We start from the raw sequence: 21,377 nt of genomic DNA, 5'->3' as shown, positions 1-21,377 counted from the left end.
AATTTAAAGAAACCTCTCCTCTGGGTTAAAGCTAAGGATTGAGATTAGAAAGTAAGTCAAGCCTTTAGAGAAAAGATGACTGAAGAGCTCTGCCCAGTAGGGATGGGGAGTATCCAAGAGGAGAGATAGTTTTCCTGCTAAGCCAAATACTTCCAGCTCTCGACATTACTGCACATTCTTAGTATATATCCAAGTGGATCCTCTATTTCTCTCTCTCTCTTTTTTTTTCTCTCTCTCTCATTAAGTATATAGAGAGCACTGGTGCATATTTCATACTTAATAGGCCCTCTAAAATTTTAAGCATGTAAATAGGTTGAAGAAAAATCTAAATGTATTAGCACTATTTGTTCATGTTTATTTATATCTAATGATGATGTTAAGTTTCAGCAGCATCTATTTCTACTGATAAATTCTCTTTTATTTTTGAGAAATAAGTATACTCAATTCCCATAAAATTGGTCATAAAAAAATGTTCTGTTATTGCTGGGAATATTTTAAATGAAAATTGCCTAACAAAAAGTAGATTTTGTTCAAGCACCAATTCAAGCAACAATGCTATTGAATTTTATTAAATATACATATAGCAATGCATATGTATTTCCCAGAGAAAGAGCAAAAACATGATTCCCAGTTGATTATGACTATAAATTTTTTTGATAGTCCTGACTCATATGATGATTATGTCTCTGTATTGCTTCACAAACACTGGAACTCATTCATTTAATGGAACCATATTTCTAAAAAAAGAATTAATATATATAACATCTGACCCTTCATGAAAAAATCTCACTAAAATTTCTATTTGTATCATAAGAACAATTTAAAGAGGTCAATATTAAGAAACAAGTTTAAATTTCAAGCAATTCTAATAATAAATACAATTTATTTCTGAAAATTCAATATTATACAGAATATATGAAAATACAGTCAAAATAGTACAAAAGAAATAAGTAGTGTGGCAGAGAAGGAAGAATACTGCCTTGGAAATAGTTTAATCAGGAGACTTCCGGTCAAGATGGCGGCTTAGAGAAACCTAAAGTTCAGATCTCTGGAAAACCCTTCCCGACCAATCTCAAACTATAAGCTCCTAAGGCGCCGAAATTCAAAACGATCAACAGCACAGACCCTGGGAATCCTCCTCCTGGACCTGGACCTAGATCAAAAGGTACGGCCCCCCTCAAAAGCCAGAACCCGAGATCACTCGGACCTAAGGGCTAGGAGCGCAGAGTCCAAGGCTCCAGGAAGCCACAGCCCCACCCCCCTCAAAGAGCAGGGTCGTCTGAAACAACAGTAACCCTCAGGGCCTTCTATCCAAGTCCCAGTGAAAGTCACTGCCCTTGGAGCTCCTGGAAGCCACGGCCCATCCCCCCTGCAGAGAGCAGGGTCCTCTGAAACAACAGCAACCCTCAGGGCGGGCAAGACAGGCTCACCAGCTGGATCCTGCTATCCAAGTCTCAGTGAAAGTCACTGCCCTCGGAGCTCCGGGAAGCCACGGCCCCTTCCTCCACAGAGAGCAGGGTCCTCTGAAACAACAGCAACCCCCAGGGCCGACAAAACAGCCTCACAGCCAGCTATTCTGAAGGCAACTTCCGGAAAGCAACCCGACCCAGTCCAGTCGAGGGGGCACCTTAGCAGCAGGGAAGCAGAGAGAACCAGGGGAGAGTGTGGCCCCCTGGTCTGACCCTTCCATTCCAGTTCCAGTGAAAGTCATTGCCTTAAGGCATACTCAATTTAACCCAGGGAAAGCCCATAGAACCAACAATCTGCCCAGGACTAAAGCCTCTGAACACCAGACAGAGATAAGAAAAGCTAATCCTCCACATTCAGAGATGGCAAACTCCACAGAAGCACAGAAGCCCCCAAATCCCAAGAAAAATAAGAAGAAAGGGGTGACTTTGGACACATTCTATGGAGCCAAAATACAAAATACAGAGGAGATAGAAGACGATACGCAAGAAAATGCTCCAAAACCTTCCAAAGGAAATGGAAACTCTCCACAAACCCATGAAGAATTTGAATCAGAAATGACCAAAAAGATGGAAGACTTCTGGGAGGAAAAGTGGGAAATAATGCAAAAGAAATTCACACATCTACAAAACCAGTTTGACCAAAGTGAAAAGGAAAACCAGGCTTTAAAGGCCAGAATCAAGCAGCTGGAAGACAATGATCATGTAAAAGAGCAAGAATTAATAAAGCAAAGCCAAAATACCAAGAAATTAGAAGAGAACATAAAATATCTCACTGACAAGGTGACGGATCTGGAAAATAAAGGGAGAAGAGATAATTTAAGAATAATTGGACTTCCAGAAAAGCCAGAAATAAACACCAAACTCGACATCGTGATACAAGATATAATCAAAGAAAATTGCCCAGAGATTCTAGAAAGAGGGGGCAATACAGCCACTGACAGAGCTCACAGAACACCTTCTACACTAAACCCCCAAAAGACAACTCCCAGGAATGTAATTGCCAAATTCCAAACCTTTCAAACAAAAGAAAAAATCCTACAGGAAGCCAGAAAAAGACAATTTAGATATAAAGGAATGCCAATCAGGGTCACACAAGACCTTGCAAGTTCTACTCTGAATGATCATAAGGCATGGAACATGATCTTCAGAAAGGCAAGAGAGCTGGGTCTTCAACCAAGAATCAGCTACCCAGCAAAACTGACTATATACTTCCAAGGGAAAGTATGGGCATTCAACAAAATAGAAGACTTCCAACTTTTTGCAAAGAAAAGACCAGAGCTCTGTGGAAAGTTTGATACCGAAAAACAAAGAGCAAGGAATACCTGAAAAGGTAAATATTAAGGAAAGGGGAAAAATGTTCAAATCTTATTCAAATCTGATTTTTTTGTACAATTGGTTTAGCTCTTTATAAATTTGAGTAATTAGACCTTTGTCAGAGGCTTTTGTAATGAAGATTGTTTCCCAATTTGTTGCTTCCCTTCTAATTTTGGATGCATTCGTTTTGTTTGTACAAAACCTTTTTAATTTGATGTAATCAAAATTACTGATTTTACATTTTGTGATTTTTTCTTGCTCTTGCTTGGTTTTAAAGTCTTTCCTTTCCCAAAGATTTAACAAGTATACTATTCTGTGTTTGCATATTTTGCTTATGGTTTCCTTCTTTATATTCAGGTCATTCACCAATTCTGAGTTCATCTTGGTGTAGGATATGAGATGTTGATCCAAACCTAATCTCTCCCATATTGCCTTCCAATTTTCCCAGCAGTTTTTATCAAATAATGGATTTTGGTCCCCAAAACTGGGATCTTTGGGCTTATCATAGACTGTCTTGCTGAGGTCATTTACCCCAAGTTTATTCCACTGATCCTCCTTTCTGTCTCTTAGCCAGTACCAAATTGTTTTGATGACCACTGCTTTATAGTATATAAATATATTATAGTATATTTATATATTATATATATATATATAAAAAAAATATATATATATATATATAGTTTGAGATCTGGGACTGCAAGTCTTCCTTCCTTTGCATTTTTTTCATGATTTCCCTGGATATCCTTGATCTTTTCTTCTTTCAAATGAACTTTGTTACAGTTTTTTTCTAATTCAGTAAAAAAGTTTTTTGGTAATTGAATGGATATGGTACTAAATAAGTAAATTATTTTGGGCAGGATTGTCATTTTTATTATGTTAGCTTGTCCTACCCATGAGCAATCAATGTTTTTCCAGTTGTTTAGATCTAGTTTTAATTGTGTGGAGAGTGTTTTGTAGTTGTGTTCATATAGTTCCTGTGTGAGATTAACTTTTTTGAAGCTGGATGGAACCTGGATTGCTTGGTCAGAGGTGATTCAAAGCAGTTTTCTGCAGCTGCACAGAATTCTAACAGATGACCAATAGCCTTGACTTGCCAGAAAATAGAGATGGCAAAGGAGTTATTTAGCAGGTACAGTATAAAAATAATGGAGAAGTGCCTATTTGACAATTGCATGAAATGCTTCATGTTTTAATGTTTTAAATATAAACCTCCTCGGTAAGTACAATAGGAATTAAAGATTATTGTATGCTGTTTTAAGTCTCTATTTAATTATAGGCTTAAAAAAGTTTTTTGTGTTTTAAACACTTTCCTTTGTGTGGAAGAAATAAATAGCTTTCTAATATGCTTTATACTAATGTCTAATATTATTAAAAAGAATCTTGTTGATTCCTTTTGGGAAGATCCTAGATTTTAGAAAAACCTAAAATTTAAGTGATTTTATCCTGGGAATGATATAAAGATTTGCTGTAGATGACAGAATTCTTCAACGCAAATCCTCCATGCACTTGGGGACCCTAGCTCTCATGTGGAGTTAGGAAAACCAGGAAAACCAGGTGTTAGAAAAACATTAGAAAACTAACATGGCTATAGAGCATTCATTTTTTATTACTTTTTTCTTAACTCTTACCTTTCATCTTGAGAATCAATACTGTGTATTAGTTCCAAATCAGAAGAGCTGGAAGGGCTAGGCATTGAGGGTTAAATGACTTGCCCAGGGTCACAAAGCTAGGAAGTGTCTAAGGTCAAATCTGAACCCAAGACCTCCTGTCTCTGAGTCTAGCTATCAATTCACTGAGCCATCCAACTGGCCCCAGGCATTCATTTCCCATCGTGACAGTAGCAGTTATTTCAAATGAGTGATACAAAATTTCACTTTACTTAAAATACAGCACACCTTTTTAAAAAATGAGGAGATGCTATCAGATAGCCTCTAGGTCTGAAGACAAGATTTGAATACAATTATTTTTCAAAAAGAATTTATCCAATACATTTAGTAAATGTGGTTTGGGTACTAAAGTGGAAGAGTTGGGTTTTATTTGCTCAAAAAATAAGTGAGTTTAGTGTTGAATTGTCAAAGGAGAAAGATAACAGTGAAAAAGAGTATTTTCAATGTAAGGAGTGGCATAGAAAAAAAAGAACAGAGAGAGACACACAAGATACATTCTTATCAATCACAAATTACAGAAATAAAAAAATATCTTGAAAGTGAGAACAAAATTTTCATTTCAATGAGGTTATATAATTTTCACCTTTTCAAAATAGAGACCTTAGTGGGATGAGAATTTTCTAGAAAGATAAAACTCTCTTGGAATGCTAAGAAAGAGAAAGAATTTATCTTTCTAAAAATCCAAATCACATATAATAGAAGATGGAGTATTTAGGGTTTTTTAAATATATTAGACATTTTTCCACTTTGTCAAATTATTCATTTGGACATTGTTTTATAGTGAGTTGTTTTATAGTGAGTAGCATTTATCACAGTTTCTGTTCTCAAAGTAAATTACCAAATTAATGTTTTTCCTCCAAGTTTCATAACATAAAAGGAAAGCACTGCCATCTAGAGGATGTTTGCTGATGTATGCATAGTGTTGGTAAAATTTGTTACCTTAAATTTGTATTGAATGCATTTTCCTTTCTATTAAATTTTTTAAAATTCTTTTAAATTCAACTAAAATTTAATATGATTTCAAGTGTTTTCTTTTCCATAAGGGAAAAAATTAAATCAAATTAGAATTCTTGAAGAAATTTGTAAGTACTAGAAATTGTTTTATATTTACATAAAAGTAACTCATGTTAAATTTGTACAAGGTTCTGAGGAAGAAGGTTTTATTCTTCATAAAACTGCAAAAAATTAAAGTCATTAGGTTTTCCCCAATTAATGTAAGATTTGGCAAATGTGTAGGCTCTTGTATGTCAAATTCAATATCATTTCTCTGTATCCAAGTACAACATAATTTCATAGAAATTTTTATATTGTTTTCAAACTTACTTCAAACTTTAGTATATATGCAATAGAATTTTTTTAAACCTCATTGTTTAATGTTTAAGGAAAGAATGTGATTAAAAGTAAAGGTCTGGAGCAAGGACAATTCATAACCCCATGAGTTGAAAAGACCCACAAAAATAATGGCATACAAAAGAACAACAAAAGCCTCCCTCACACTAGGGCTGACTAGTAACACAGATTTTCCCAGGCTCCTCTAACACTGGAGATCATTCTAAGTACAAGATAATTACCAATGCAAAAGGAAATGGTTCAAGCAAGAACATTAGACTGTCTAAATATAAGTAATGTGTTAAGTATATATTGTGTGGCATAGACATTGATACATAACAGAATGGTGTTGCCCAACTGGTAAGTCAGAAAATCTAGGTACTGAATGATTTCCTAATTGGGTAAGGCTTCTTTTCTCTTTTAATTAGGGATTTAATGCAGGAGATGATCTGTGGGTTCTTTCGATCTCTATTTTACCCCCTTGTTCAAAAATATCAGGGCAGTTTTCTTGGATAATTTCCTGTAGAATGATGTCTAGACTTTTTCTTTTGTCATGATTTCTGGTAGTTCAATAATTCTTAAATTGTCTCTCCTGGATCTATTTTCTAGGTCTATTGTTTTGTCAATGGGGGTGTTTCATATTTTCCTCAATTTTTTCATTCTTTTAATGTTGGTCTATATACTCTTGCTGCCTTGTAAAGTCATTTGCTTCTAGTTGTTGGATTCTCATTTTTAAAGACTGAATTTCATCCCTGGATTTTTGATCTTCCTTTTCCTTTGATCTGTTTTTCTATATAGGTCATCTTCCACTTTCTTTGCCTCATTTTCAAACTGGCCAATTCTGGCTTTCAAGACACTATTTTCTCATTTTTAGTACATTTGCCTCTGTTTCCAGATGACCTATTTTGCTTTTCAAGTTCTTTTCCCAATTTTCTTCAGCTTCTCTGAATTTTGTGTGTGTGTGTGTGTGTGTTTTGAGTACTTCCAAAGTTTGTGTCCAATTCACTGGAATTCCTGAGTTTTTGCTTGGTATTCCTTGGTCCTCCTCTGTTCCATTTGTTCTTTGTTCATTACCTGGATTGTTATTTTTTTTCTTTTTCTGTTGTTTACTCATTTTTTTTTTGCTTCTCCCCCCCCCCCCATTGGCTATATTCTTGCTCCTCTGTTTATTTGCTGGATCTGTGAGTTTGGGCTTTTCTGCCCTGAATGGACTTCTCTGCTCTGACTAACTAGATTAGGCTGAAGGAGATGGCCTATTGTATAAATGAGCCCTGAGGCCAGATCTTCCCCAGCTGCCATCAGAAGCTAAAGGTGAAGGTGAAGGTGTGGAGGCTAAAGATAGTTACCCTTGTCTTCCTTTCTGCCAGCTACCTGGTCAGAGCCCTGAGCTTCCTGTGGTCATACCAAGGTACTCTGTTGCAGTTGCAGCCTTCACTGTGGGATCCCAGTCAGACAGATTCTTATCTCTGGTCTCAGTGCAGCAGGAGGGGGAGGGGTGTTGGAAATTGAGCTTTTCTGCCCTCTGGGGGCTTATCTACACTATTGAGGAGGCGGAGTCAAGATGGCAACATAGAGGCAAAGAAATAGCAAAGTTGATTAGAAAACAAAACCTTACCATATGCTGTCTACAAGAAACACACATGAGGAAGGTAGACAAGCTTAGGGTAAAAGTAAAAGGATGGAGCCAATTTATTGGGTGTCAACTGATAAAAAGTAGGCAGGAGTCACAATCATGATATCTGACAAAGCCAAAGTAAAAATAGATCTAGTCAAAAGAGATAGGGAAGGTAATTACATCCTGATAAAAGGCAGTATAGGCAATGAGGAAATATCAGTACTCAACATGAATGCACCAAATGGCATAGCACCCAAATTTTTAAAGGAGAAACTAGTGGAGCTGAAGGATGAAATAGATAGAAAGATTATCTATACTATTGATAGACTGCATTAAGCCAGTTGAGCTGATCTGCAGAGCTGAATGTGCCCCAAGGCCAAAATTTCCAGAGGTAGAGACCCAAGATGGAGGAATGGGGGCTGAAGGCTGTGACCAGGCTGCCCTCCTCTCTGCCCCTCTCCTCCAGCTGCCTCCTTGCTAGCTGTGTCAGAGCCCTGAGCCTTGAGTAGCTGTAGTAGCCCGGCACTCCCTCTGTGCTGAAGCCTTCACAGGAGATCCCAGCAAATGTGGGAGTCTCAGCACAGTAGGTGAGGGAAGGGTCCTGGGACCTTCCTTCTTTCTTTACCTTAAACTCAAGAATTCAACCTTCTCTGCCTACCTTCCAAGTTGAATTGAGCAGGGAGGGGCCCTGCCTCTGTCCTATTGTGGATTTGGTTTTGTGTCCCCCTCAAAGATCTGTGTTTTTGATTGGTGTGGAGGGGTTTTCACAGAGGACTCGATTTTTGCTGCTTCTGAGCTGCCATCTTGACTCCGCCCCTTCTTTTCTCTTTTAAACAGTCTATTGTCACTATTAATTTTCAACCCCAGACATATTTCTCTTCCCATCTTATCTCCACCCTTAGGAAGGTTGTGGCAAATTTGCATATCTTTAACCATGTCTCATAATTAAAAAAAGATATAGGATGAAAAGGATGAGAACACCCTAAAACAAAAAATTTCTCCAATTTACTTCTGTTCATTTTAGTCACTCACACTAAGGCAGTTAAAGAATGACATCTTGAGGCCAGAACCTATTCCTATACACCTGTTCTAAAACTGTCTTTAGTTAAGATCCATCAAAGTTATAAGATGTCTAGCTGTTGAAGTTCTAAAGCTACTTATACAGGAGTATATATGCTACTGTAACTACAGTTTGAGAAATTGGCAAGGGAATTAGTCAGTAAATTTTACCTCACAGGTCTTGCTCGTTCATTGACAAGTTATTTGATCCTCAGGACAGGTAGGTTCCACAGTCATTGGGCCCCTAGCTCTTAAGAAAAAGATATTCCATTCTGAATGAAGTTTGAAACCATTCTTATACAGCTATTTGACAAGTATACTCCTTGCTCCTAAAACTCCTAAAACCTATATACCTCATAAACTCCTGAATTCACTAGTTCCCCAAGGTTGAGTCAAATTCTATCATTTTCCTTACACCTCAGGCTCTGTGTATCCTTGCACTAATTCCTTCTCATCATTTGGTTCTTAAATTGCCTTGAAGTTTCCTTGTTCGTTTGGGGCTCATATTACTCAATTTCATCTTACCCATTTTGGCTCATGTTATAAGTGATTTTTACACTAATTTTTAATTAAAATATAGCTTAACTTGTTTCAGCCAAAGAAAACTGTACCTATAACATGTGTGCATATGTATACATATATATATGTATATATATATATATATATAATTGGAAAGGAAAATATTTAACCACAGAAGCATTGTAAAGTTATGAAGAGTAGACAGAATAGAAATAATCAACATTTTCATTAAGTGATATCCTGTCATTCAGTCTCCATCCTAATTCTACTTCTCTCCCACATAAGGAGAGCTCTTATTAATTTCCCAGAGACTGAACTGGCGGTTTGAGAGAATATAAAATGCTTTAGGGTAACTTTGACCATAAAATGCTCTCAGAACTCAAACATGCCTTAGTAGCTCCCCTTAAGCACAATCTGATTAATTACTTTTTTTTGTATTGTTTGCCAGCATGTCTAAAAGAAAAATGTACAGCAGTGATCTATAGATTCTAAATCTGCCATTATCTTTAATTCAGATACAAGAAAGTATTTGTTATTGAATGCTACACAGTGACTGACTAGCTAAATCAAGGAATAATTCTGGTCAGTTCTGGGTATCAGGTTTAAAGGGACATAGATGAAATAGCAATTAACCAAAAGAGGGTGAACAGAAAATTTTCAATTAATAAAATAAGATGATAGCTTGAAAAAACTAAGGATGTTTTGCCTGGAAAAGAAAAGGCATGGGAGAATACATCTTCAGGAATGCTATCAAATAGAAGAGAAATTAAATTTGTTCTCCTTCCTCCCATACCTAAATGTGGTGATTGCAAAGAGCCCAATTTAATCTTGATTGTAAGGAAATTTTCCTAACAATAAGGGCCATCCAAAAATAATGTTACCTAAAAAAGCAATAGTTTCTTTCTCATTTTTGGTTTCTCTGGGTAAAAGTCACTTGTTGGGTATGTCATAGAGGAAAATCCTTTTTTTCAGGTATAGGTTTAACTAGACGGCCACTGAAGGTCTTCTAACTGAAATTGTGTGGTTTTATGATACATTGTTAGAACTGTTACTTATTCAATAAAAGTAAAATAAATTTAGAAAATAACCAAGGGGAAATAAAGGTATTTCTATTTGCAAATGATACAGTGAATGATTTTTTTTTAGAAAACACCAATTAATCAAGGAAATAAATTGAGATTTTAGCATCAGTGAAACTGCAGAATCAAAATAGATTCTTAAATATCATGAACATTTCTATACAACATTGAGAAAAACCAAGAGGAAAACATGGGCAAAAATAAAACAATTAATTTATCAGATTAAAGAAGTAAAACTTAGAGGCAAACAAAAATGGTAGTCCAATGTTCCATTAACCTAATAATAAAAAAATAGTAGGTGAAAAAACACCCTTTCAATTAAAAAGTGTTGTGAAAAAATTGGAAAATAATTTAGCAGAAAATAGTTAGGACTAGGACCTCGCATCGTGTATCACAATGAAGTAAAAATGTATAGTCATATTTTAAACATAAATATTTTATATTTATATGAAACATCACCTCATTTTAAAAAATTCATTGAGTTTCCTGAATCACTCATTTCTTTTCCCAATTTTTCTTCCATTTCTCTTATTTATTTGATTTTTTAAATCCTTTTTGAGTCCTCCAATCATTCTCTTTGAGCTTGAGAGAAATTCCCATTTTCCCTAGAAGCTGTGGATGCAGTAGTATTAAATTTGTCGTCTTCTTCTGAGTTTATGTTTTGGTCTTCCCTGTCACCAAAATAAGTTTCTATATTGAGTTCCTTTTGTTGTTGTTTGCTCATTTTCCAGTCTTTTTCTTGTCTTTTAGTTTTAAAAAAACTGTTAAAGTTGGGCTTTGTAACTGTGAAGGGAGCACAGTTCCAAGCTTCAGGTTCTTTGTGGAGCTGCCTTCAGAGATGACTTCAAAATCTATATGCTTTCTATTCTTCCAAGTTGGTATAATGTAAGGAGAGATGTGTTTCTCTCCTAGCCTGTGTTCTATTCTGTACATAATCATAGACACTCTTTTCTACCTTTGGAACTGTGACCCAGGTCCCCTGATCCCCTGTGGCTACAAAAGTTTGTGTGTACTAGTGCTCTTCCCCATCCTGAGATCCCACCCCAGGACTGTTCCCTGGATCTGCATATGGGCAATCAAACAAGAGTCTTTCACCCAGAGCCAACAAAGGAACCCCTGTAATATCCTTTTAAAAAGTTCTCTGAGATGCCTCCTCACTTTCTGTGGCTGAGAGCTTCAGAAGCCTCTACAACTGATTCAGCTGCCTCCAAAGCCTGTTTGCTGGAGTGGGGCCTGTCTTGGTTGGCTGCTTTGAGCTCCATATCCACCCCAGCACACTAGATCTTTCATGCCAGCCTTATAAGTTGTTTTGGGCTGGAAAATTATTTCATCCTATCTTGCCATGGGTTATGCTGCTCCAGAATTCATTTTCAGGTATTATATCATTTTTCTAGTAGGTAATTTGATAGAGATTAAGTGGATCGTGTACTTTCTCCGCCATCTTGGTGCCATCCCAGAAAAGCAGTTTTTAAGATTCTTTTTGAATCTTCATTAGGCAATATAGTATCAATATGACATCTATATGAGATTGTTATACTAATATCAATGTCCTTTCCTCATACCTATCAAATTGGCAAATATTTTAAAAATGTATTTTGGTGTAGATAAATGATTTCATCAATATAAGGAGTTCCTAGTATAGAAACTCTTCCACACCTTATCACCAATGCCTTCCCATGTATATCAGCAACTCTATTGTAACTTATGTCTTAGAAATTTGTCTGAAAGAATGGAGAGGATAAATGCCTAGAGGGACTTATATAGGATGTGTATTGTTATATTGTACAAGATCTACAACCAAGTCTTCCCGATTTCCCTACTATATCCACTTAACCATGCTCCCTGGAAACAAAGATGAAATATTATAAGCCAGTATTGGAGAGGTTATAGGAAAATAAGCATATGAGTACATTTGGTCATACTATAAAATATTCTAATACTTTTGGAAATTGATTTGGAATTATGGGAGAAAAGTTACCAAATTATTCATGTTCTTTGACTCAGTGATCCAACAAATGGACATTTACCCCAAATAGGCCAAAGATAAAAAAAAATGACTTATAAATACCAAAATATTCTTAGCAGTTACAAAGCAACTACTAGAAATACTAGAAACAAAGTAGGTACCCATCACTGGAGGAATGGTTGAACACATTGCAAAATATCTATATAATGGAATATTATATCACAAGAAACTAGGCAGAGGAGGAAAGTAGAAAGAGGGCAGAATTTGGCATCACAGGACCCAAATTCAAATTTCACTTCTTCTAACTCCTACCCATGTGAATTTGGGGAAATCACTCAATCTCTCATAGCCCCAAGTTTCTTCATTTGTAAAATCATGGAGTTGGACAAGATAACATATAAGATTTCTTCAAAATACAGGCAGATTCTATAATCCTATGAAATATGAAGAATTAACTGGGTGGCTCAGTTGATTGAGAGTCAGGCCTAGAGACAGGAGGTCCTAGATTCAAATCTGATCTCAGATACTTCCAACCTGGGTGGCCCTGGGCAAGTCACTTAACCTTCATTGACTAGCCCTTACCACCCTTCTACATTCACAATATTGATTCTAAGACAAAGGAAGAGGTTTTTAAAAATAAAAAATGATAAGATATACATAAGTCTTTCCTAAAAACAACCCTGTGAGTTTTTTATTTCCATTTCACAGGAAAAGGATTTAAGGCATAGCAATGTACAAATAGAGACTTGAATGAAATGAGAGATATTTTAAAGCACTTATTTTTTTTTCTATAGCCCAGGGAATTTGGTGAGTGATTAATCAAATCTTCTCTGTAACAGAGAAGCATAACTATCATAGACAGTATCAAATCCATTAATTAAAATGATACTTAATATAATTTTTTCTCTTGTGATTCATGAGGTATTTCAGGATATTACACTAGTCATCTAGAGTCAATTGGTTATTGAGTTTATAAGAGTCCTTAAGTTTTTCAAAGCTGTTTCCTTTACAATGTTGCAGTAATTGTTAAAGAGTACCCTAGATTCTTACTTCAAAACAAGTTTCTCTGAAATCTACCTTTTTCATTACTTATGGCACAATAATACCCTGTTACCTTCATATACCATAATTTGTCCAAGCATTCCTCAAATAATGAACATATTTTTTTCTGGTTCTTTGCTACAACAATAACAAATTCTGTGATAAATAGTTTTTCACACATGAGTCCTTTCCCTCTGTCTTTGGTCTCTTTAGAGTATTTGTGGTGGTACTGTTAGATCAAAATGGATGTAAAATTTTGTGATGTTTGGGGTATAGTTAGAAATTACTTTTGAGAAATGAAAACTAATTCACATATCTACCAACAGTGCCCATGATGCTCTTCCTACAGCCTCTCCAACAACTGTCATTTTCCATTTTTGTCAATTTTGTAGATCTTACTAGTATGAGGTAGAACCTTACAGTTATTTTGATTAGTATTTAATGATTTGTAAATATTTTTACTTAAGTACTTATTTTAATTTAATTTAAATAATTATTTTAAAATATTAAAATAAGTATTTTTCTTGTGTCTGTTAATAGCTTGAATTACTTTACTTAAAACTACCTGTTAAAATCATTTCATCATTCTGTCTGTTGGGGATAGCTTCCATTATTATATATTTGCTTAACTTCCTCAGATATTTTGTATAGAAGACAATTTCACTGATTATCTACTGAAAGGAATTTTTCCAGATTAACTATTCTAATTATTGATGTCTCTCTCATTATTTTAACCATATTTTCTATCCATAAAAGTAATGTGCTAAACAAATATAATAACTAAAATCTACTTCAGTATTTTTAAACAAGAAAATATAACAGAAATATATATGAGTAATCAATTTCCTGGATACAAGATAGAGAGTTAATCATCATTCCAATTAGAATATTAAGGCTGGGTTTCTCTGGAGTAAAATTAAATATTAAATTTACATTACTCTGTAGAAAGTATATTAAATTAATTAGTAAAATTAAGAAATACAAATACACTTGTTATTTCATTTGTTAACTTAAAAGGCTCTCTTTTATAACTATTCTTCTAACAGTAACCTAAAAAGAGCTATTCTTATGACATTTTCAAAAAATAATTTGGCAAATTTTAGTAATTAAAAGTTTAATATTCATAAACATATTTGGTTCATAATTATAAGTACATGTTGATTGATTAAAATATATGTTCTCTACGGAATTATTTATATGGACTTTGGATAGCAATATTTCTCTGTATTCTCTAAAACTAGAAAAAAAGAACCATACTAACAAATAATAAAAATCTCTTCAAAAAAATTAAGAAATGTCAAACACATGTAACCCAGAATGCTTTCCCTCTGTGGGAAAACAGATCAAAAATAAATGTGAAATCATTCTAACAGTTCTGGAAAATGTATGAGTTGTAATTTAAGATGATAAAATATAATCTTATAATATATCAATTTTATCAATATCAATAATATAAGATATGAATTTTAATATTCTCTCCCACCACATTTCAGTATTTTTCTCCACCAATTTTACATACATTATTTATGTTACTGTCTCAAACATATGCATATTATAAATATATTAGTACCAAAACCTATTTTAAGTATATTGTTAAATGAAAAACATGTACTAGTATGTTTCAATTCAGTTGTAAAAATTAATACAAGAATTATTGGCTAGTTTTAGTACATGACAGGGCTAGAAAAAAACATACATTTGTTCATATACTGTAAAACCTAAAAATGTCTCATTGACATTAGAACAGCAAAATTTATCCAATAAACTTTCGATCTTTCCTAATCAAATATGGTTACATTTTTAAAGATAATTTATAAACTTATGAAAGACTTCTAAAAATATTTTTAAGTATTATAATATTGTGCCTGTTAGAAAAAGACAGTTCTGGGGGCAGTTGGGTAGCTCAGTAGATTGAGAGCCAGGCCTGAGACAGGGGGTCCTAAGTTCAAATATGGCCTCAGACACTTCCTAATTGTGTGACCCTGGGCAAGTCACTAAACCTCCATTGCCTAGCCCTTACTTCTGCCTTCTTCTTCTGCCTTAGAACCAATATACAATATTGATTCTAAGATGGAAGGTAAGGGTTTAAAAAAAAAAAAGAAAGACAGTTCTTAGTCATGAAATAAAAATGTGACCTAACTTTTGTTAAACAAGTGTTAGGTAAATGATATGAGTCAGTCTTTAAAGAACATTTTACACTAAAACATGGAAGAAACATGATTTATGTTGTTAAATGTAAACATATATGTCTGTTTGAAAACAAATTTGTTCAATAAATATTCATATAAAACTAAAATTTTGTCTGTATTATGATTCTCATAGTTCCAAAAAATTTATAAATTTATAAATAAATCAACCATGTAAAGGACAAACTGTCTGCACATCTGGTCCAAATTAACCAATATCTGTAGGCAAGAAGCAGAGATGCTTTAAAGTTATGCCAAATTTCTTTTTGGCACTTTAATGACAAATAAGTAAAAACATTTTTAAAAGGGTGGCTCAGTTGATTGAAAATCAGGCTGATAGATTAAAAGGTCCCAAGTTCTAATCTAACCTCAAACATAGCCTAGGTGTGTAACCCTGGGCAAGTCACTCAACTCCCATTGTTCAGTCTTTACCACTCACTCTTCTGCCTTAAAACAATACACTGTATTGATTCTAAGACAGAATGTAAGAGTTTTAAAAAGGAGGGGTTGGGGAGATGATTGCATAAAGCACAATGTTAATGCATTTGATTACATTGGGAACTGATTTAAAATAGAAAAAGATAAATAGAACAAAACAAACAGAAATAATTCAACTTGATAACCTACTATTTAATTAACTCCAAATCACAAATTGTCTAAGAAAGAACTTCCTATTTTAAAAGAACTGCTGAAAAACTGGAAAGAAGTTTGGCATAAATTAGGCTTGGAACAAAATCTTCCAAACATATGCTACAATAAATTCTAAACTGATATATGACCTATATATTAAAGATCATACTTTTAAAAAAGATAAATGAGAAATAGATTATATAATAGTCATAGCTGTGGATAGAAGGTGAATTATTAACCAAATAGGGGATAAAGCCAACTCCAAAAGATAAAACAGATTTTTTTACATAAAACTAAAAAACTTTAATATGAACAAAATTAATGCAAATAAGATGAGAAGTAAAGGAGATAACTGGGGGAAATTTTTGTATCAAATGTCTCTGGATTAAGATTCTGACATCAAAGGGCACCTGGGTGACTCACTGGATTGAGAGCCAAGCCTATAAATAGCAGGTCTTGGGTTCAAATCTGACCTTAGACACATCCTGCCTGTGTGACTCTGGGTGAGTCACTTAACCCCCATTGCCTAGCCCTTACTGCTCTTCAATCTTGGAACCAATACACAGTATTGATTCTAAGATAGAAGGTAAGTGTTTAAAAATATATATATATTCTGACATAAAGAATGTTTAAACAAGTAGGACGAGTACATAAGACCAAATAAGTGATGAAAAGATGAACAAATAGTTCTCACAAGAAAAATTACCAATTAAATGTAAATTACAGTAGTCCTAAAGTTTCACCTCACACTCAGCAAACTGTCAAAGATGACAAAAGATAATGTCCTGTTGGAGGTTTTGGAGAAAGAGAAGCACGTTAATGCTTAATTGATAGACCTAAGAATTGATACATTCTGGAAAGCTATCCAAGATTATGCAAAAAATGTGACCAAAATATCCTTTAATGAAAAGATTCTACCATTAGACATATTATTTCTTGTCTTCCCACCCTACCTTACCCTCCCTGCCTCATCCCAAGAAGTTAATGAGAAGAAAACAAATCATTAAATACTAATACTAACTAAGCACAAAAATGATTATTGTGGCCATTTTGTGGTAGCAAAGTACTGGAAACAAAGTAAATGCCCATTGATTGTAGAATAAATAGTGGTACATGAATGTAATGGTATAGTACTATGATGTAAGAAACATAGAGAAGTAAGGAAAGAGAAAGCATAAATTGATGCTGAAAACATTAAATTGATTCTGCAGCTTTTTAATTGCCCCTATTTATAGTTAATTAATTTTGTCCTATAACTCCTTAAATCATAGTTCTCTGTCTCTGAACTTAGCTTCCAGGAACCAAGATAGTAGAGTAAGGAAGGAAGGACATTTTGAACTCACCTAAATCCACTTCCAAATAACTATACATTTTTTTAAAATATTTTTGATGTCTTTATCCCTCAACTTAGTTCAGAATTCTGCTGTCTTATAATGGGCTAAGTTTAGAAATCTAGTTCTCTTCCTCTTTTATTCTTGCCTCAAGGAATTCTGCTATCCTTGAGAGAAGTAGGTATTCACCAGGAAGTAGGGATCTTGTATCCTTACATCACTAACCTACCCTTGAAGGATGTCTCATTTGCTGTCTAAAGAAGTCTGGGGCATAATCTTTGGCCTTGAATGTTGACTCAAACAATGAACTTTTTTTTAGTTACAGGAGGGATGGAGGGGGCTATTGCTAGCTCATTATTTCTAACTTCCAATCAATCATATTGTTCTTCACACCTCAACTATGTAGGCAATGTTGTCCTCAACCCCATGATATCACCTACCCTGTTCTGTCCTTTGTCCCTTGTTCCCTAAAATCTAGAATAGGGGAGCAAGCCTTTTGTTTATGGTCTTTGGCTAGAAACTGAGGCAACCACTGATCCATCTTTCTCAGGTTTTGCTCCCTGTGAATAAAATGTTGCTTTGCTTGGAAAATGTGCCTCAGTCTATGTTTTTGTTAAATTTCACTCATGACAATGCAAAGTGAAGAATAAAGAACCAAAAAAATACCATTCACAATGACTACAACATAAGTGGAAAGAAGAATAACAAAACAATCTGAATTGAATGCCTAAAAATTATAATGATCAAGCTTGGCTCCAAAGAAGATACAGGAAAAAAATTTTTTTTCCCTTTTCTTCTGCAAAAGTTAGGACACTGGTTATGGGACACTGGTTATGGTTATATGTACTACCAGACTTCACTGGTATTTTGTTTACTGGGGGGTGGGGGGGTCTTTATTTCTAAATAGTCTATATGCCTCTATGAGTAGGGGAAATATACATGGAAAATTATAGGTGATGTAAAAATAAAACTGATAAAATTTGCTTTAAAAATAAAGCACTTAACTGTATCTTTCCCACCCCAAACTTTTAAAGAAAAAAAAATCAAGAAAATTATTTTCCTTATTCAGTTTCCAAAGACTTTATTTATTTTATCACAACCGCTCATTAATACCCCCTTCTTAATCTTTCCCAAAAAAAAAAAAGGGAAAAGGGGTTAAAATAAAGACTCTGGAGAAAAATAAGAAAATTGTTCAACTTTTACTCCCTTCATTGCCGTTATCACCTCTGCTCCCTCCCTCTCTCATTTGAAAAAAATAAAAAATAAAGAGTCATAAAGTGAGAGACCAGGATCAAAAGCAAAGATTTGGAACCAAGAAGAGTAAGTCTTGCGTTAAGGCTTCTAAACTTAATTTGGATTCCAAGGTTCTGGAAACTGGAATTCAAGATAAATGTCTCTCATCCATATTTGGGCCAGACCAATGGTACAGAAACTAGGAAGTTAAGTCAGAAGTACCAAAGTCCAAGATAATATTTATTAAGAACAAAGATTTTGTTCAACAAAGGTTAAAATAGAAAAGTCATGTTAAAAGGATATGGCTGCTTTATCTTTAAAATGTAATTATATGGACTTCCGGTTAAGATGGCGGCTTAGAGAAAGCTGAAGTTCAGATCTCCGGAAAACCCTTCCCGACCGATCTCAAACTAGAAGCTCCTAAGGCGCCGAAATTCAAAACGATCAACAGCACAGACCCTGGGAACCCTCCTCCTGGACCTGGACCCGGTTCAAAAGGTACGGCTCCCCTTAAAAGCCAGAACCCGAGATCCCTCGGACCTCAGGGGTAGGAGCGCAGAGTCCAAGGCTCCCGGAAGCGGCAGCCGCGCAGGGCTCAGAGAGCAGGGTCTGAGGAACAACAACCCTCAGGGTCTTCTACCCAAGTCCCAGTCCGGGTAAAAGTTACTGCCTGGGGCCTCCGCTGCAAAGAGCTGGTCGGTCCGGGTGAAAGTTACTGCCTGGGGCCTCCGCTGCAGAGAGCTGGTCAAAACAACAGCAACCCTCAGGGCGGGCAAGACAGCCTCACGGGCTGGATCCTGCTATCCAAGTCTCAGTGAAAGTCTGTGCTCTCGGAGCTTGGGGAAGCGGCAGCCCATCCCCCCGCAGGCCGACGAAACAGCATCACGGCCAGGGATTCTGAAGGCAACTTCCGGAAATCGAGCCAGGGGGAGAGTGTGGCCTAGTGGTCCGACCCTTCCATTCCAGTTCCAGTGAGGCATATTCAGTTTAACCCAGGGAAAGTCATAGAACCATCTGCCCAGGACTAAAGCCTCTGATCACCAGACAAAGACAAGAAAAGCCAATCCTCCACGTTCAGAGATGACAAACTCCACAGAAGCACAGAAGCCCCAAAATACCAAGAAAAATAAGAAGAAAGGGGCGACTCTGGACACATTCTATGGAGCCAAAATACAAAATACAGAGCAGATAGAAGAAGATATACAAGAAAATTCTCCAAAATCTTCCAAAGGAAATAGAAACTCTCCACAAACACATGAAGAATTTGAATCAGAAAGGACCAAAAAGATGGAAGCCCTCTGGGAGGAAAAGTGGGAAATGATGCAAAAGAAATTCACGCATCTACAAAACCAGTTTGACCAAACTGTAAAAGAAAACCAGGCTTTAAAGCAAGAACTAATAAAGCAAAGCCAAAACACCAAGAAATTAGAAGAGAACATAAAATATCTCACCGACAAGGTGATAGATCTGGAAAACAGGGGGAGAAGAGAAAATTTAAGAATAATTGGACTCCCAGAAAAGCCAGAAATAAACACCAAACTGGACATGGTGATACAAGATATAATCAAAGAAAATTGCCCAGAGATTCTAGAACAAGGGGGCAATACAGCCACTGACAGAGCTCACAGAACACCTTCTACACTAAACCCCCAAAAGACAACTCCCAGGAATGTAATTGCCAAATTCCAAAGCTATCAAACAAAAGAAAAAATCCTACAGGAAGCCAGAAAAAGACAATTTAGATATAAAGGAATGCCAATCAGGGTCACACAAGACCTTGCAAGTTCTACGCTGAATGATCGTAAGGCATGGAACATGATCTTCAGAAAGGCAAGAGAGCTGGGTCTCCAACCAAGAATCAGCTACCCAGCAAAACTGACTATATACTTCCAAGGGAAAGTATGGGCATTCAACAAAATAGAAGACTTCCAACTTTTTGCAAAGAAAAGACCAGAGCTCTGTGGAAAGTTTGATACCGAAAATCAAAGAGCAAGGAATACCTGAAAAGGTAAATATTAAGGAAAGGGGAAAAATGTTATCTTCTTTTACTCAAACTCTCTTCTATAAGGACTACATTTATATCAACCTATGTATACTAATATGTGGGGAAAATGTAATGTATAAATAGGGGGTAAAGAAAGACCAAATAGAATAATGGTTCTCACACAAAGATTCACAGGGGAAGGGGAGGGGAAGAAAACTCCTATAAGAAGGAGAGGAAGAGGGGGGGGGGGTTTACTTAAACCTCAATCTCAGGGAAATCAACTCTGAGAGGGAAAAACATCCAGATCCATTGGGATCTTGAATTCTATCTTACCCAACAAGGGTAAGGAGAAGGGAAAACCAAGGGGGGGAGGGGGAGAGGGAGAACAAAAAGGGAGGGAAAGAGAGGGGGGAGGGGGAGGGAACAAAAAGGGAGGGACTAAAAAGGGAAACATCAAGGGAGGGGACAAGGGGAACTGATTCAAAGTAAATCACTGGACTAAAAGGTAGAGCCGAAGAAGAAAAGGTTAGAATTAGGGAAGGCAATCAAAATGCCAGGGAGTCCACAAATGACAATAATAACTTTGAATGTGAATGGGATGAACTCACCCATAAAACGTAGACGAATAGCAGAATGGATTAGAATCCAAAACCCTACCATATGTTGTCTTCAAGAAACACACATGAGGCAGGTTGACACCCACAAGGTCAGAATTAAAGGATGGAGTAAGACCTTCTGGGCCTCAACTGATAGAAAGAAGGCAGGAGTGGTAATCATGATATCGGATAAAGCCAATGCAAAAATAGACCTGATCAAAAGGGATAGGGAAGGTAATTATATTTTGTTAAAAGGGACTCTAGACAACGAGGAAATATCATTAATCAACATGTATGCACCAAATAATATAGCACCCAAATTTCTAATGGAGAAACTAGGAGAATTGAAGGAAGAAATA

The 21,377-nt window shown here is 35.7% G+C and overlaps 1 protein-coding gene across 10 annotated transcripts in view; it reads right to left on the bottom strand.

The window, feature by feature from the left end:
* Window positions 1-21,377, bottom strand: part of LOC103103181 (uncharacterized) — a 275,130-nt gene that overhangs the window by 205,638 nt on the left and 48,115 nt on the right. For 2 of the 10 annotated variants that reach the window (XM_007486577.3, XM_056825023.1), the window contains exon 3: window positions 8,625-8,703. The exons of the other annotated variants lie outside the window; for them this stretch is intronic. The gene's annotated coding sequence lies outside the window, so the exon portion shown is untranslated. The remainder of the gene's footprint in view (window positions 1-8,624; window positions 8,704-21,377) is intronic. 10 annotated transcript variants of the gene reach the window in all.

This window comes from Monodelphis domestica, chromosome 3 (assembly GCF_027887165.1).
Source record: "Monodelphis domestica isolate mMonDom1 chromosome 3, mMonDom1.pri, whole genome shotgun sequence".
Taxonomy (NCBI): domain Eukaryota; kingdom Metazoa; phylum Chordata; class Mammalia; order Didelphimorphia; family Didelphidae; genus Monodelphis; species Monodelphis domestica.
Note: the sequence above shows the minus strand (reverse complement) of the source record. Positions and strands in the feature narration are given on the sequence as shown.